Source organism: Callospermophilus lateralis, unplaced genomic scaffold (assembly GCF_048772815.1).
Source record: "Callospermophilus lateralis isolate mCalLat2 unplaced genomic scaffold, mCalLat2.hap1 Scaffold_63, whole genome shotgun sequence".
NCBI classification, from domain to species: Eukaryota; Metazoa; Chordata; class Mammalia; order Rodentia; family Sciuridae; genus Callospermophilus; species Callospermophilus lateralis.
The window spans coordinates 19,554,646-19,571,391 of record NW_027514713.1 but is presented as its reverse complement, the minus strand read 5'-3'; the positions used below and the strand labels follow the sequence as shown (position 1 = coordinate 19,571,391).

General features: G+C 39.5%; 3 pseudogenes; 1 reads left to right on the top strand and 2 right to left on the bottom strand.

The window, feature by feature from the left end:
* The first annotated feature begins 417 nt into the window (after positions 1-417).
* Positions 418-1,255, top strand: LOC143389571 (syndecan-2 pseudogene; annotated as a pseudogene).
* A 6,476-nt stretch (positions 1,256-7,731) lies between these two features.
* Positions 7,732-8,136, bottom strand: LOC143389577 (proline-rich protein 3 pseudogene; annotated as a pseudogene).
* A 579-nt stretch (positions 8,137-8,715) lies between these two features.
* LOC143389718 (U6 spliceosomal RNA) lies at positions 8,716-8,808 on the bottom strand (annotated as a pseudogene).
* Between the last annotated feature and the right edge of the window lie 7,938 nt (positions 8,809-16,746).

Here is a 16,746-nt window from a genome sequence, read left to right as displayed (position 1 = left end):
ATCACGGGGATCTGGATAAGACACCATAAGCTAAGTCACATTTCTATTTGGCTTGGATCAGAATGTTTTTTGGGGCTATCTCTGCAGGGAAAGGAAGTTTAAAAATTTTGTGTAATCAAAACTGCTTCTCAGATACTCCGGGAGCTCCAGCCGCGCGGATCGCGCGCCCCCGCCGCTCTGCCCCCAAACTTCGGCTGCAGCTCCATTTCAAGCCATCGAATTTATTCCTTAAAATCAGAAACTGAACAGCGACGCGGGAGGGAGTCCGCCAAGGAGTAAAACCACAGCCAGTCGAGAAGAGCTCCTGAGAGCCGCCTTTCCGAAGCAAGAACTCCGTGTCGGGAGTGCAGAAACCAACAAGTGAGAAGGCGCTGCGTTCCCGGGGCACAGCGCGGGCGGCCGGAGCAGGCGCAGGAGGAGAGAGCTAGCGCCTCCGAGCCCCAAGCCTCAGCCCCGGAGCCCAAGCCGCGGTCGCTGCGGCTGCTCGGCTCCCTCTGCACGGGCTGTGCCTGGAGCTGGACAAGAGGCTTCATTTCGCCCTCGTTGCAAGCTGCGGCTGGGAGCAGCCGGTCCCAGGGGAATATGCAGCGTGCGTGGATCTTGCTCACCTTAGGCTTGGTGGCCTGCGTGTCGGCGGAGTCGAGAGCAGAGCTGACATCTGATAAAGACATGTACCTTGACAACAGCTCCATTGAAGAAGCTTCGAGTGTGTATCCTATTGATGATGACGACTATGCTTCTGCATCCGGCTCGGGAGGCGATGAGGACATAGAGAGTCCAGAGTTGACGACATCTCGACCTCTTCCGAAGATTCCCTTCACGAGCACTGCTCCCAAAGTGGAAACCACGACGCTGAAGACACAGAAAAAGATGCCCGCACAGACCAAGTCACCTGAAGAAATTAATAAGGAAGAAGTTCAAAACTCTGACTCAAAAAGGAAAATGGACTGTACTGACGAGAATACAAATGTGTACACTGAGAAGCACTCAGACAATCTGTTTAAACGGACAGAAGTCCTAGCAGCTGTCATTGCTGGTGGAGTTATTGGCTTTCTCTTTGCGATTTTCCTTATCCTGCTGTTGGTGTACCGCATGAGAAAGAAGGACGAAGGAAGCTATGATCTTGGGGAACGCAAACCATCCAGTGCTGCTTATCAGAAGGCACCTACTAAGGAGTTTTACGCATAAAACTCACACTTTAGTGTCTCTATTTATGAGATCACTGAACTTTTCAAAATAAAACTTTTGCATAGAATAATGAAGATCTTTGTTTTTTGTTTGTTTTTTTCGTTTTCATTGAAGAGCCATTCTGGCACTTTAATGACAAAATCCCATTGTATTTAAAACTTTTCATGTATTTCTTTAGAACAACGTAAAATTAAAATTTAACATCTGCAGTGTTCTGTGAATAGCAGTGGCAAAATATTATGTTATGGAAACCCTGGATGTTCATAGAATTGGTTTAAACTTTTATGCGCAAATGCAAAATGATTGTTTTTAACCTATGGTTCTAAGATAAAAGCTGTGTCATTTGTGTCAGCATGTCTCAGATGGACCTTACCAAGTTGGTCTTACTTTTGTTAATTTATCTGTTGTACCCTCTTCTCTGCCCTCTCCTCTCGTCCCCTTAAAAACCAAACCAAACCCTATGCCTTTTGTAGCTGTCATGGTGCAATTTGTCTTTGGATGATTCAGATAATAGTAACTTAGTGTACATGTGATTTTTCAAATAATGTAAACTTTAACCTCTACTTTGTATAAATCTTTAAATGTCAGACTATCCATTTTACACTTGCTTTATTTTTCATTACCTGTAGGTTCAGGCAGATTTGCAACAGCAAGTTAATGTGTAAAATTGGATTATTACTACAAAACTGTTTAGTCCTATCTATCTAATCAGATCTTCTTCTGGGAGGATTTGATGTGAGTTACTGACAAGCCTCAGCAAACCCAAAGATGCTTAACAGTATTTTGAGAAGTTGCTGCAAATTTCTTTGGCCACTGTATTTGTTAATTTCTTGCAATTTGAAGGTACGAGGAGGGGTTTAAAGGAAAAAAAAAATCAGTTTTTGTTCTTAAAAATGCATTTAAGTTGTAAACATCTTTTTAAGCCTTGAAGTGCCTATGATTCTATGTAACTCATCTCAGACTGGTGTTAATGAGCATATATAACAGTTTAAAAAAGTTGGTATTTTATAAGCACAGACAATTCTAATGGTAACTTTTGTAGTCTTATGAATAGACATAAATTGTAATTTGGGAACATAAAAACTACTGAATAAATCATGTGGCCTAATAAAAAAAAACCTGCTTCTCTTTTCTGCCAGTTCACTGTTCTCAAGCCCTTCAGTTCAGGCATGAGCTTTGCCATTATAGAAAACCATGGCACCCGTAAAGTCTAAGTCCCATTAAACCCTAGCAAGAGCATCTATTTGCCACATCACTATGTATAATGTGACTCCACCAGAAAAAAGTCTGCTGCCTCAACACTTGAGAGAGTAAAGTGGCCCAGAGCACAGACTTCCTTTAAAGGTGACCCAGACAGATGTCCATTCATATTGCTTTAAGGCATTTTCCATACTGCCAGTGGGAAACACTGTCTTGAAGTCATTTTGTATCTATCTACTCTCTTTGTGGCCCTAGCTCAACATTGCTCTAAGCAACTATAATAAAGCATGGTTCAATCATGCCCAACTGTGTCCCAGGACTCCTATCATTCTGCTACTAGAAAGTTCATATGCTCAAAATTGTTCCTTCTGAGAACGACCTTGGCAGTCTTCCTATGTGAAGGTACAATTTAGAAATAATCTTTGTTTGTTAGATTGTGGCAGGATCTTTGCGCTTCTGTCACCCAATCAATTAGACATTTGCAAGGTGGAGGCAGTATTATAATCACAGGCAGATGGTGAAATGTTACTCCATCCTTCTCTGCCCACTTTAACTTTTTGCACAACATAATTTCAGGGGTTTCTTTACAAATTGCAGTTTATTTGAAAAAGGTTTAAAGCCCTGAAGGTTTGGTGAGAAGTTCTTGATTATGAGTGAATCTACTTTGTCTGTAAGCAGCAAAAAGGACACTCTGATTAATACTGACATTACCCTGCAAGCCAGGTAGAGAACAGATGAGGTCCTTGTCACCTCAGTGCTGTTCTACACTAAGAGAAACTTGGAGGGTCATTCTCATGCAGCCTTTGGAAGAAGCATAAGTGGGTACCTAGGCAAGGCTAGGCATGGGGTGAAGTTCTTGTGGTTGGCTCCCCTGAGGGAGGTGAAAATTCCATTATTCAGAACCCCAGAGAGCTGCCTCCAAAGAGAGGAAGGTATCCAGGTTAGGTTGTACTTCTCATAAGTTACACCCTGAAGAGAAGGGACAGGTGGCATGAGAATGGTGAATGTGATGACAAGAAGGAAGCAGGATGTCACTGAGGGCATCTGAGGTGGAGATGGGGTCAACTGAGAAGTGGGAAGAGATAATGAGGTTTTGTTTTTATTTTGAAGGTTGGAGGAATGGGCAGATGAAGAAGGATTTTATTGTAGACTGTTCTGCTGTGTAATGCACTAGCAAATCCCTACAGGGCCATTCTGTGTGTGTTTATTTTCAGGCAGATGCAAGCTTCAAGGTAGTCCTGCATTATTTGGGTTACCAGTATGTAAAAGCAAGTCTTGTTTGCCTAAGTACCAGAGGGAATGAAGGATTAAAAAAATAGTCCCTGTCCTATGTGTATGTGAGACAGATTTAAAATTGTTGCACTGTAATGAACAATCAAGCACTTTATTGTGTTTTTGGTACCCCCAGAGGGATTCCCTGGGGGCTTGTAAGAGGAATTTGAATGCATTCTAGTATGAAAAGGTTTTGTGGACAGATTCACACACTACTTTTGTCTGCTTTCTGACATAGTTTAGGTATTATAAATGGCATGCCTCATATTAGGTGAATCCTCTGGCTGAACTAGTAGTTAGAATTTTTGGTTGAATTCTGCAGTTTTTCTGATAGTGATATCATAGGAAGTTGAACATACACTATTAGAAGTGTATTCCAAGTACAATTATTGCTAATGTTAAAGAGCCAAACTTTAAACCTAGCTGTTGATCTAACACGTAACAAGAATAGTAGCCATATACTTATTATATGTACCTAATAATAAGGGTAGATAGTGGATATACATTGGGTAAATAAGTTCTCTTGGTTGTGGATAGTGAGCATCCATAATGATTTGATTAAGGATGAATGCCAGGCCTGCAAACACTTTTTATGTAAGTGGAATTATGTCACATATAAATGAGACTCTTGAGGTTCAAAACTCTTACTCATGAGTTCACATGTGGCTAAGGCCGGTGATTCTTATCCCCAGATCTTCTGCTATAATCAAATCTCCTTTTCTGGCTCTAAATATATCTCCTCTTCCAGATCTGTTATAGGTTCTACACTGTATCACATTACTTATCCTATCCCTCTCTCTCAGCCTCAACTTTGGTTTTACTGGTGTTTTGACTGGGGTTTCTGTTACTGGGGCTTCTTCTCTACATTGTGGGATGTTTACCTACACTACTACATACAGGATTCCAGCAGCACCACCTATCCTGCAGGCTGGCCACAGTTATCTGCATACATTGCCCTATTTCTCTCCTCTGGGCAGCAAAATCACTGTCTGAGAGAGAGGACTACTCACTTTCCTTCTTTGTGTACATATAAATATTAATATTTATCATTGAGTGCTTACATTTGCCACACAAAGTGTCAAGCTTCTTCCATGCATCATATCAGTAAAGTCCTGAAACTATCTCATCATCCTATTAATTTCATCATATAAATGAAGTGAGGCCTGAATATTTTGGCAGGTTAAAAATTTACTTAGTGTCACATGCTAAGTGTGAAACTGGGATTTGTTTCAACAATGAGTGATCCCAGGGCTCTGGGTTTTGTCAAAAATGTTTTCACCAAGCTCCATAGTTATTTGGGGCTCCAAATTAATTAACCTCTGTGCATTTTATTATTTGGGATTTGTTCAGCTAGTAAGCTGGAAGAAAATTTTAATGCAATTATAGGTCATATATTTCATTATTATTTATCATTATTATGCTTGCACCATTGCTTTTTATTGTTTAATTCTTTTCTGTGAAGCATTATCAACAAAAATATTATCAAAACAAAATCTTGCTTTTGATCCTAATTTCTGAGCATAAATATCATCTTATTGAACATAAAAAGTAGATTTGTTTATAAGAGAGCAACTATTTCTGTAAGTCATCTTCAGATAACTTTTTCAGTGGATGCTTTATGTGATTTTCAATAGCACAAATCACTGGTAAATAACTTGACCATAAAAGCAATGAATTTTCCAGAGTTTATAATAGGAAAGTTTTCAACAAAATAATTTCTTTTCAGCAAGCCACATATTTTTGAAAAATGGGACATATATACTTTAGAACACTGAGGTCTTCTTATTTTTCTCAAAATGAATTTCAACAACAACTTTCAAAATTCTTAGCACATATTAAAATAATAATTACTGAAGAGAGAGGCTGATAAAGAAAGAATAGAGTGCAGCCTTGTTTGATCTTGACATAGTAGGTTCTTGGAATGTAATAGTATAATAATGTTTGGTAAATAAAGGTGTTATTGGAGGTTGAGTGTTGGCCATGGAGTGATCCTTGGTTCTTGGGCATAATTTCCAAGATTAGTGCAATTTCCTAGGTGCAGAAACAGAAGTACAGCAAAGCAGGAATGGTAATTAGAGCAGATTTTTGCAAATCCAGAGAAAGGCAGGAGAAAATGAGATGCATCCCAGAGAGAGCGATGGGAACCAAAATGCACTGAAATGATTAGGCTTTGGGCTTTTGTTAGGGTGTGGGGTGGGAGTAGTGGAGAAAACCTTGGAGTAGCAGGCCATGCATGCATCTTTGTTCCTAGTACTTGTGCATCTGCTGTCTCAATAGGGAGAATTCATACGCCTTCACTAGGAAAATTGAGAGTATGCGCCTATGTGCTTGAGTTGTTTTGCCCTTTCTGGTCTAGCCTCCCTGGCAAAGTCATGTTATATCCACTGACCCTCAAGGTCTCTACTTGCCTGACCTAGAGAACATGATGCTTTTCCTCATATCTATATAGGAGTGTAATGGACCCCTTTGATGAAATAGGGGTGGAGGGAGACTGTTGGTGCCATTTGGTGGTTCTGAATGGTCTGCCCACTTTACTATGATGATTTTCTTTTATGGTCCTATCCCATAAGTCCTTATAATGTTCCATGACAGAGGTTGAGTCCTCTGGATCCAGAGGGCTAGTCAGGGGCCATTTGTAGACATCCCTCTCTTTTCTCTCCCCTTTTTTATTCTTGCTCATCTCTAGCTAACTACCTGTGCTAACATACATCAGCCCTGTAGCCTCCTTCTTTGAGCAACAATGAATCCAAAAGGAATTTTCCCTTGGGGAATAGCCTCCCCTACTGTGAGTAGTATTATCTGAACTGTTTGTTAGTCAAACAGCTTATCCTCCCTTTGCCAAACAGTGGTCATGTGACCAAAGAAGTTCTTTTGTCTCTTTCTCTGTATCTTTTTTTTTTTTTTTTTGGTTTCCACTGCGTTTATTACTAATATAAAAAAATGTTAAAAAAAAAAAACATTCATTCTCAGTTCTCCAACGCTCTCATCCCTCCCTCTTGCCCACACAACTCCTGACCCATTTCCTCAGGGCCAGCTCAAAACTGAACCTGTTCACTGCCGTTTTCACAGAAAACAACCAGTGCCAGGGATGTGAGGGAAGAGTGTCAGAAGAGAGCAACAGTACTGTCCAGGTTCCACCCACAGATAGGCCAGGTGGAGATTCACAGAATTCAAATGAAAGGGCTGGTGGCTTCACAATGACAGTCTAACTAAAACAGGCTGAAAAGGAGCTGGGTAGGGAGGTCCATCTGAGGCTTTACAAGACATCATTGGCCTGTGTCAGACCAAGAATAATCAACACCAGGAGAAGTACAGGGAGGACCAGGGAGGCAGTCTTGTGGAGTTTCACGATTCTCCCAAGTTGGGATGTGGGGAAAGTCTAGAGGGTACCAAGAGCCTCACTCATTTTGGCAGAAAAACTTATTCTAGTGTTGGGAAATCACAAAACTGCCACGGATACTGAGAGAGGCTACGAGGGGATGCACAGTTTCACAAAGCACAGTGATCACAGACCATAGTGGTGGGGATCATGCTACTGACAGAGAAACTACGAAATCCAAAAGCAGGGGCAGTTGCCTTTCAGGGAGCAACTCTGTACCAGTCACCCAAACTTGACCCCAGGTCAGAAAACCTGGCGAGTTTCCCAAGCAGCTGAAAACACTGGGATGTCACATAAAAAGGACTTAAAATAAGCAGCTAAAGTGGGTAGGAAACCGCTCCAGGGCTCTCAGGAATTGAGGGCAGTAGTGGGGACAGGTGGACAGATGCACGAGAAACAGCGCCAAAGAGGTTTCCTGTTCAGCAATCATTTGGCGAAAGGGAAGAAGATCCAGGAGGCAGTTGAAGGGAGCAAGAAGGGGTCCCGAACGCCTGTCTCTGGAGGCTGGATCAGAATACAGAGCGCGCTGCACACCAGTGATGAAACACAACTCTGGACCCCAAACCAGGGAGGTGGTGGATGGGGGTGGACGTGTCATTGACCGAGGGTGTTGGGTGGAAGAGCCTCACAGTAGCCATCACAGGGCCACAGGGAAATACATGGCCGCTGGGTCACAGAGGGCTCCTTCCAGCCTGGATGGGAAGGCACAGTCTCACAGAGGAGGTCCATTGACGCCTGGGTGGTAGAAGGCACAGAGGTCTTCATATCTACAGTGGCCCTTTTTGGAAAAGTGTCGACAGACGGGGCGGTCAGATTTGTCTGGGGCCGAGGCCTCCCCGGATTGGGCCTCTGCCCCGGGGAGGAGGTGGGAGACTCAGCAGTGGTGGAATCATCAGTCCCCTTGATCCTGGAGGACCTCTGTGAAGAGCTGACTTGGGGTCACCAGGCTTTCCATTGGCCATGGGAGGAGGGCCCAGAAGGCTGGGTGGTCCTATGGGACTCTCATCCTCCTCATCTCCAGTCTCTTCCCGCTCAGGCAGTGGTGGCTGCTGTGGCGGCGGCTGCTGTTGCTGATTCTGCTTCTTTCGTTTCGGCATCGTGGCTGCGGCAATGTCTTTCTCTGTATCTTTTTCCAAGGAATCTGAATCGCCCAAGAATGGAAAAGGCTTGGAGCTGATTCTTCCTGGTGTTGGTGACTTAGAGAGCAAACTGTCCATTAATTCCTGGGTTATTGGCTTCTATTGCTTATAAGCTTGATTTAGTTTTATTTTGATTTCTAGGTGCTATTCTGTACACTTGCAGTAAATTTATTTTCTATTTAGATAAAGTTAGTTGGAATGTTTTTGTTATTTGTCATCTAAACCTTAGCTGATCATTGATTATTGATGATGTTGATGAGGAGAAGGAGGAGAATGATAGCAGCTAACATTTGCTGATTACAGATATTGATGTGTGCTCCCTTTTTACAGATGAACAAGGTGAGACTTTAAGATACTTTACATTTTTGCCTAAAGTTATTTAAGTGGCAAAACCAGAATTTGAACTGAAGTGTGATTGGAGAAACCAAACTCCTAACTACTACACTGAAACATCGGGAGGGTATGCCAAATCCTTACATTTGGATTAGGACTTTTTTGACTTTTTTGACTTTTTTTTTTGACAACCCCAGCCCCAGAATAAATAAATGAATTTGCATGTCATCCTTGCACATGGGCCATAATAATCTTCTCTGTGTCATTCCAATTTTAGTATATGTGCTGCTGAAGCAAGCAGCCAGAATATATTTTTAATGGAGAAAAGTAGAGTATAGAACATTTTAACCAGATATTGTAGCACATGCCAGTAATCCCAGTGATTCGAGAGGCTGAGGCAAGAGGATCACAAGTTTAAAGCCAGCCTCAGCAACTTAGCAAGGCCCTAAGAAACTAGTGAGACCCTGTCTTTAAATAAAATATAAAAAGTGAAATGGATGTGGTCAATGGTAAAAACACTCCTGGGTTAAATCCCTGGTACTAAAAAACAAAACAAAGCAAAACAAAAGCCCAAAGAACATGATGTATAATATACTTCCTTAATATTCCATAGGAGGAAAGATAAATATATATTAATATTACTTCCATATTCATAAAGAAATTAAAATATAGCCAAAGAATTTGTGGTTCTGGTGGGAAGGGTGGATGAAACTGAATCCAAGGGTAAGATGGGTGGGGAGATTTTACTCTATTTCACATTTTTTTAAATGGCAAATTTTAGCAAATGTTTTAAATGTTCAAAAATATTTTAAATGGACGTTTATCTGCTTCTTTCCACTAATGCCCTTCGATCTCAGACAGCTTCTAATAGACAAATGGATATATTGAGCCAGAATCTACCAGATTTTTTTTTACATAAAGACCATTATCCCATCCTGGAGACAGAGCTACTGCACCTATGCCTATTTATAATCTTTCAATTTTGGTTGCTATTTTCATATTCTTATGCTTTTCCAACAGGACAACATGGTAGCTAATCAGAGGTGGAGTGGTTGCACCACTGGCTTTTAGTGAAACTAACAACACATGCCGTATGCCCTTCAGGTCATCTTCAGGAAAACTCATGACACTTAATTGGACTGTGAATCACATTACTGAATTTTTTTTGGTGTCAGGGATTGAACCCAGAGACACTTAACCACTGAGCCAGATCCTAGCCCTTTTAAAATTTGTATTTAGAGACAGGATCTCGCTAAGTTGCTTAGGGCCTCACTAAGTTGCTGAGGCTCAATTTGAACTTGTGATGCTCCTACCTCAGCCTCCCAAGTCACTGGAATTACAGGCGTGTGCCTCCATACCCAGCTAAGAATGTCAATTTTAACCATAACTTAAAGATCTTCCTGCAATGAAAACTCCAGATCCAAATTATTACACACACACACACACACACACACACACACACACACACACACACAAATTCTATCAAACATTTAAGGAAAAGAAACCAATCTGAAACTCACAAAATAGAAGAGGAGTGAACACTTCACAACTCTTTTTATCAGGCCAGGATTACTCTGATACCAAAACCTAGCAAAGACATTTTGGAAAAAGAAAATTCAGGCCAATATCCCTCATGCCTACAAATGTCTAAATCTTCAACAAAATATAGATGGTCTCTGACTTAAGGATAATTTGACTTAATATTTTTTTTTATTTTGTGATGGTACAAAAAAGGTTATGCATTCAGTAGAAACCATACTTAGTATTCTGGATTTTGATCTTTTCCTGGGCTGGCAATATGCAGAATAGTGCAATAGTCTTCTGTAATGTTGGGCAGCAGTAAGGAACCTCAGCTCCCAATCGGCCATATGATTGTGAGGGTGCTTTGGGACATTCTGCAGTGTACCATGTTGCTTATCTGGGATGGTCAGTAGGTTAGAAACAGTAGATGCATTTTCAACTTACAATTGATTTATCAAGACATGACACCATCTGTATTAGTAAGTTGAAACTAGAAATACATTTAAAAAGTCTATGCCAGGCATGATGACTCACACCTGTAATCCTAGAGACTCTGAAAGCTGAGGCAGGAGAATCTCAAATTCAAGACCAGCCTCAGCAACTTAATGAGGCCCTAAGCAACTTCACAAGATCCTGTCTCAAAATAAAAAAAATAAATAAGAACTAGGGATGTAGTTCAGTTGAGTGCCCCTGTGTTCAATCCCTAGTACCAAAAAAGGGAGAGGGGAATTCAATATTCAATTGTTAATCCATTCAATTAATGTAGTTTACCACATTAACACAAATATAAATCCAATGATCATCACAACAAATATACAAAAATTATTTGGTATAAAAAACACTCAGAAAATTATTAATAGATAGAAAATTATTTATTTTGTAAAGGCTGTCTATGAAAAACAAAGAGCTGTATTAATATATTGAAATTCTTTTTTTTTAAATAAAGGGTATCTATGAAAAATGCAGCATGTATTAATATATTAACACTTTGTCTCTAAGAGCAGGAAGAAGGCAATGGCTCTCTTGCTGATTCTGTTAAAGCTAGTACAGAATGTCTTGGTACAATTAACCTACAAAAAGATATAAGCATAAAAGTTGAAAAGGATGAAGTAAAAGTCTTAGTTTACAGATGAGTTCAGCATCTACACTGAAAATCAAAAGCAATCCATTTTTTAGAAAACTAATTACTAAGTGAAGTTAGTAAGATTATAGCGTACAGGTCAATATACAAAAAATAATTATATTTCTATATACTAGCAACAATCAGAAAATTATACTTTGAAATGCTATTTATAATAGCAACAGAATATAAACAATTAGAAATTAATTTAGAAAAAAAAGTAAAATCTTTACACTGAAAACAGAACAAAACTGCTAAAGAAATTAAAGAAAATACAAATAAATGGAGACAGAACTTCATAGATTGAAAGAAACAGTGATATTAAAATGTCAACTTTTCAAATGGAGCTATAGATCCAATGTAAACTCAATTTAATCTCATTAATATTTTTTATACAAATTGAGAAAGTAATTCTAAAATTTACATGGAATTTCTATGGTCTTAGAATAATCAAAACAACAGTAACAAAAAGAAAACTAAATTGAAAAATGCATATCACCTGATTTCAAGATTTACTATAAACCTGCAGTAATTAAGACAAAAGTGGCAAAATAATTCAAAAGAGAAAGAAGAATTCCTGCAACAAATTGTTCTGGACTAAATGTATACTGTATAAAAAGTTAAATAAAAATCAACCCCTGGGGCGTGGGATATATCTCAGTTGTTAGAGTGCTTGCCTTGCATGCACAAGGCCCTGGGTTCAACCCCCAGCACTACAAAAAACAAACAAACAAACAAAAAACAAAACAAAACCTTAGACATGACCAGAAAATCATGACTCACACTATAAAAATTAACAAACTAAATTTTAAAATATCAACACTTCAAATGACCTTGGAGAGGAATTAAAAAGGCAGATGACTGGATAAAAATATCTGATTAAGGTATTGAATCAAAAATTTATAAAATGTCACTGAAATGCACACTTAAAATGATTAAATCATACACTTTATGTTATATATGTTTCTCGCAATAGAAAGGTAAAATATATAAAGCACTTTAAAAATATCAATTTAAAAAGACAAATGGGCAAAAAAAATTGAACAGACATCTCACAAAGAAGATATACAAAAGGCCAATAAGTACATGAAAAAAAGATGTTCAATTGCCAGGTGTGATGGTGCATGCCTGTAATTCCAACAGCTTGGGAGGCTGACGCAGGAGGATTACAAGTTCAAAGCCAGCCTCAGCAACTTAGTGAGGCCCTAAGCAACCTTGGGAGCCTCTGTCTCTAAATAAAAAATTACAAAATAGGGCTAGGAATGTGGCCACTGGATGGAGTGCCCCTGAGTTCAATCTCTGGTATCTCTACACCCCCTCCCCCCAAAAAAGTAAAATGGGCTGGAAATGTGCCTCAGTGGTTAAGCATCCCTGAGTTCTATCCCTGGTATTAAAAAAAAAAAAAAAAAAAAAAAAAAAACGAAAAGAAAGTTTAACTAAAATAATCAATGAGGAAATACACATTAAAACCATAATGCATTATCCTTGTAAAGTGACTAAAATTAAAAAGACCAACAATACCAATATCATGGAACACCTCTCATGATCTGCCAATGGGAATGCAAAATAGGCTATTTAGAAAACATTTTAAGAGTTTCTTTAAAAATCAAACACAGATTGATGGTGTAGCTCATTGGTAAAGCATGTGCTTAGCATGCATAAAGCCTTGGGTCCAATCCCTACCACCCAGAAATAAAGAAAGAAAAAAAGAAAGTTAAACATACAACTAACTCAAGTTTCACAACATTAATGCTATGGACACTTTAGGCCTGATAGTCTTTGCTGTGAGGAGTGTTCCAGGCACTGTAGGATATTCAACAGTATTCTTGGCCTCTACCTACTAGATGCCAGTAGCACCCCCACAGTCATGACTAGGAGGAATATCCTCTAACATTGTTAAATGTCCCTGTTACTTTGGAATTTTAGAAAACAGATGCATTGAACTACATATTTGTGTCCCAGCAAAATTATATGTTGAAATCCTAACCTCCAATATAATGGTGTGAGAAGGTGAGGCATTTAAGTCATTAAGGTGGTATATCCTCAGGAATGGAATTAGTGCTCTTATGAGAGGGAACCCAGAGAGCTCTCGTCCTCTTTCCAGCATGTTAGGATACACGAAAACGTTAGCAATCAACAACCCAGAAAAACGACCTCAACGTGCTCTTGCTCTGTTGGCACCTTGTTCTTGGCCTTCCACTCTCCAGAATTATGAGAAAGAAATGCTGTCTAAGTCACTTAGTCTAAGGAACATTATTACAGCAACCTGAACTAAGACAGAGATTTTTGCACAAATATTCCTGTGAATTCTAGTCTGGGGCTGGGGATCTAGCTCAGTTGGTACAGTGCTTGCCTTGCAAGCACAAGGCCCTGGGTTCAATCCCCAGCAACACACACACACACACACACACACACACACACACACACACACACAGAGAGACACCAGAAAAAAAGTTTGAATTGTAGTCTGAATAACTCAAAAAAGCTGGAAACAGCCCAAATCTCCCTCAAAAGCTAAGTGAATGAACAGATTTTAGTAACTCCATACATTGAAATAATGAGTATATTTTTTTCACTTTTCTCACTTGTCACCCCCACCTAATCCCATGCATAAATTAAAATTCCATGAGAAAAAACATGGCCAGTTTTAATATTGCACACACGCACAGTGTGTGTGCAATATTACAGTGGTGCCTGGAACATTGCAAATACTTATTAATTACTGAATGAGTGGATCAGCTGTAGCCAATGGTATGACTTTAGTTAATGCTTCTTTCTCCTTCTGCACTTTGTCCCCTCTCCTTCCTTTGCCTAGAGGCTTCATGGTTCTCAAAGTCTGTGGACCCCTGGCAGTCTATAAGGTCAAAAGAATTTTCAGGGTTGGGGTTGTGGCTCAGTGGTAGTAGAGTACTTGCCTAGCAGCAGCGAGACCCTGGGTTCCATCGAACTCTCAGCACCACATAAAAATAAAATAATTGAAATAAATGTATTTTTTTAAAAAAAGAATTTTCATAGTAGTAGTAGGACATTTGCTTTTTTTATTAACCATATTGATATTGGCCCTGATGGTGAGTAACACAGTGGTGGGTAAAGCCACAGGAGATACTACATGAATTAAGGCAGGGGCAACCATTTACACTACAAGTTGTTGTATTATTATTCAGTTGTAGTTTTATTAAAAAATACCAGTGTCAATTGATATCTCGGATGAAAGACCATAAACAATTAGTTTTATTAAATCTTGACCCTGGACTAGATATCATTTTCATAGTCTATATGACAAAATGGGAAATAGGCACAAAGTACTTTGCATAACAATGTTGAGTGGCCATGCCCAGGATGGGGAGGTGTCATGGATGGTTTGAGTTGTAAGGTGATCCAGATGCTCTTCTCATGGAATAAAGGATAGAAGTGAACAATCAGAATTTTGGAAAATCTGTATCCACCATGGGAAGCTCAACAACTTCCACCATTTAACACCTATTCTGATGAGATTTATGGTCACTATTTTTATATGTTATATTTTTGTATTGACATATTAACATTTGGAAGATCTGCAAAAGCTAATGATCTACCTCCCCAACTACTCCATGCATAATATAAAAATTATCAAAGTACAAAGTAGATCAATGGACTTTAGTTGATTGATAAAAAAATTTTCGAATCTACAGGACCACTTCTAAAAATCTGACCCTTGTTCAGTTTTGATATAATATCCAAAAAGAATGTTCACAGCTCTCTGAAAGGCTTCTTTTCCACTGAGGCAAGGCTAGAGTTTCTTCTTGTACTTCAACAAAAACAACATAGTTCAATAAACTGAATACAAAAACTGGAGAAAAACAACTGGATTAAGCCTCAACTTTACAGAGATTTGCAGAAATATAAAGCAATACCATTCTTCTCATTATTTATTTGTTTTAGAAAATATAATTATTTTCACAGAAAATGTTAACATGCAAGGAGTTTATTGATTTCTTTTTAAAGACAATAATAATATATTTTTTTCAATTTGAATTTTGAATACAGGCAAATATTTGTCTAGGCTGGAGACAAAACCTGAGGAAAGGGTGTTCTAAGTCCAGGAAGTGATTCTAACTGTGAATGGGAAAAGACCCTGTAGGAGTTTGCCTGGGCTTGCCTTCCAACGTTTAGGGATCAGGAAGACATTCCAAAGAAGTCTAGGGAGTGAAGGCTCAAGATACAAGGTGTAATAAGAAGAGTAAGGAACAGTGACCCCTGGATTAATGGAGGTCTTTGGAGATCCCAAGAGGAATGGAGTACAATTTCATGGGTTCATTTTTGTATACTCCTCAGGATGCCATGCACTTCATGGGAAAAGCCCTGGTGCATACCTGGCGTTGTGTGCATAAGTTTGTATCATGCAGGCCAATGGCCTGGCTGAGTCCCTCAAGACACAGGAGCTAAAGTCCAACAGCTCAATGGCACAAGCCATGAAGGGCATTACCAAGGCCATGGCTACTATGAACAAACGTGTGCACCTCTCCCAATCCCCCTTTACACTCCCACTGATATTGAGAGACCAAACTCATCTTTCCCTAATTCCAGCTGAAATTTTCCCAAATCCAGAAGATCATGGTGGAGTTTGAATGGCAAGCAGAGATGATGGATGTGAAGGAGATGACAGAGGATGCCATTGAAGATTCCACAGGTGATGAAGCAGATGAAGAGGGGAAGTGTTGGGAAACAGGTGGGAAGGTGGGATATTCTCCTAATCCTCAACCCCTGCATAGCCCTCATCAAGTTCTTCCTCCTCCCTAGGAATGCTGTTGTGTCTCAGGTTCTGGACAAGCTGGACTGAGCCAGACAGAAAGCTATGAAGTGACAGCTTCCTCATGGTTATTTCTGTGAATGATGTTTGTGAATCCTAGTATATAAGAATCTATTTACATGTGTAATCTTAATACTTTGGGGTATTTACCTTAGAGTGGAGTTACTGGATCATCTAGTAGTTTTGTTACACTTTTTAAGGGATCCTCAGCAAAGGGGGGACGCCTGGAGGTTATGGTTCTGTGGTAGAGCGCTCGCCTTGCACATGCAAGACATTGGGCTCAATCCTCAGCACCACATACAAATAAACAAGTAAAAATAAAGGTATTTTGTCCAATTACAACTAAAAAAAAAGATTGTAAAGGGTTCCAAGGATTTTTTTAAAAAAAGTTGATGACTTATTCTAGAACATTCAAACTTTGCCTGGATAACTTCTGTTTGTTAAAAACAGGCATCCTCTATAAAGAAAAAACATGTAATTTAGCTCCAGGTTATGAGGCTGTCCTAATATATATATATATATTATTTATATTTCTCTTTTAGTCAGCTTTTTTGCTGTTGCAACTAAAAGGGGACCTTACCAGCACAATTGTAGATGAGGAAATGTTTATTTGAGGGCTCATGGTTTCAGAGGTCTCAGTCCAAGGACAGCAGGCTCCATTCCTCAGGGCTCAAGGTGGAACAGGACAACATGGCAAAAGAGTGTGGTGGAGGGAAGCAGCTCACATGGTGATCAGGAAGCAGAGAGAGGGTGATCAGGAAGCAGAGAGAGACTCCACTCTCCAGAGACAAATAGAGACCCCCAA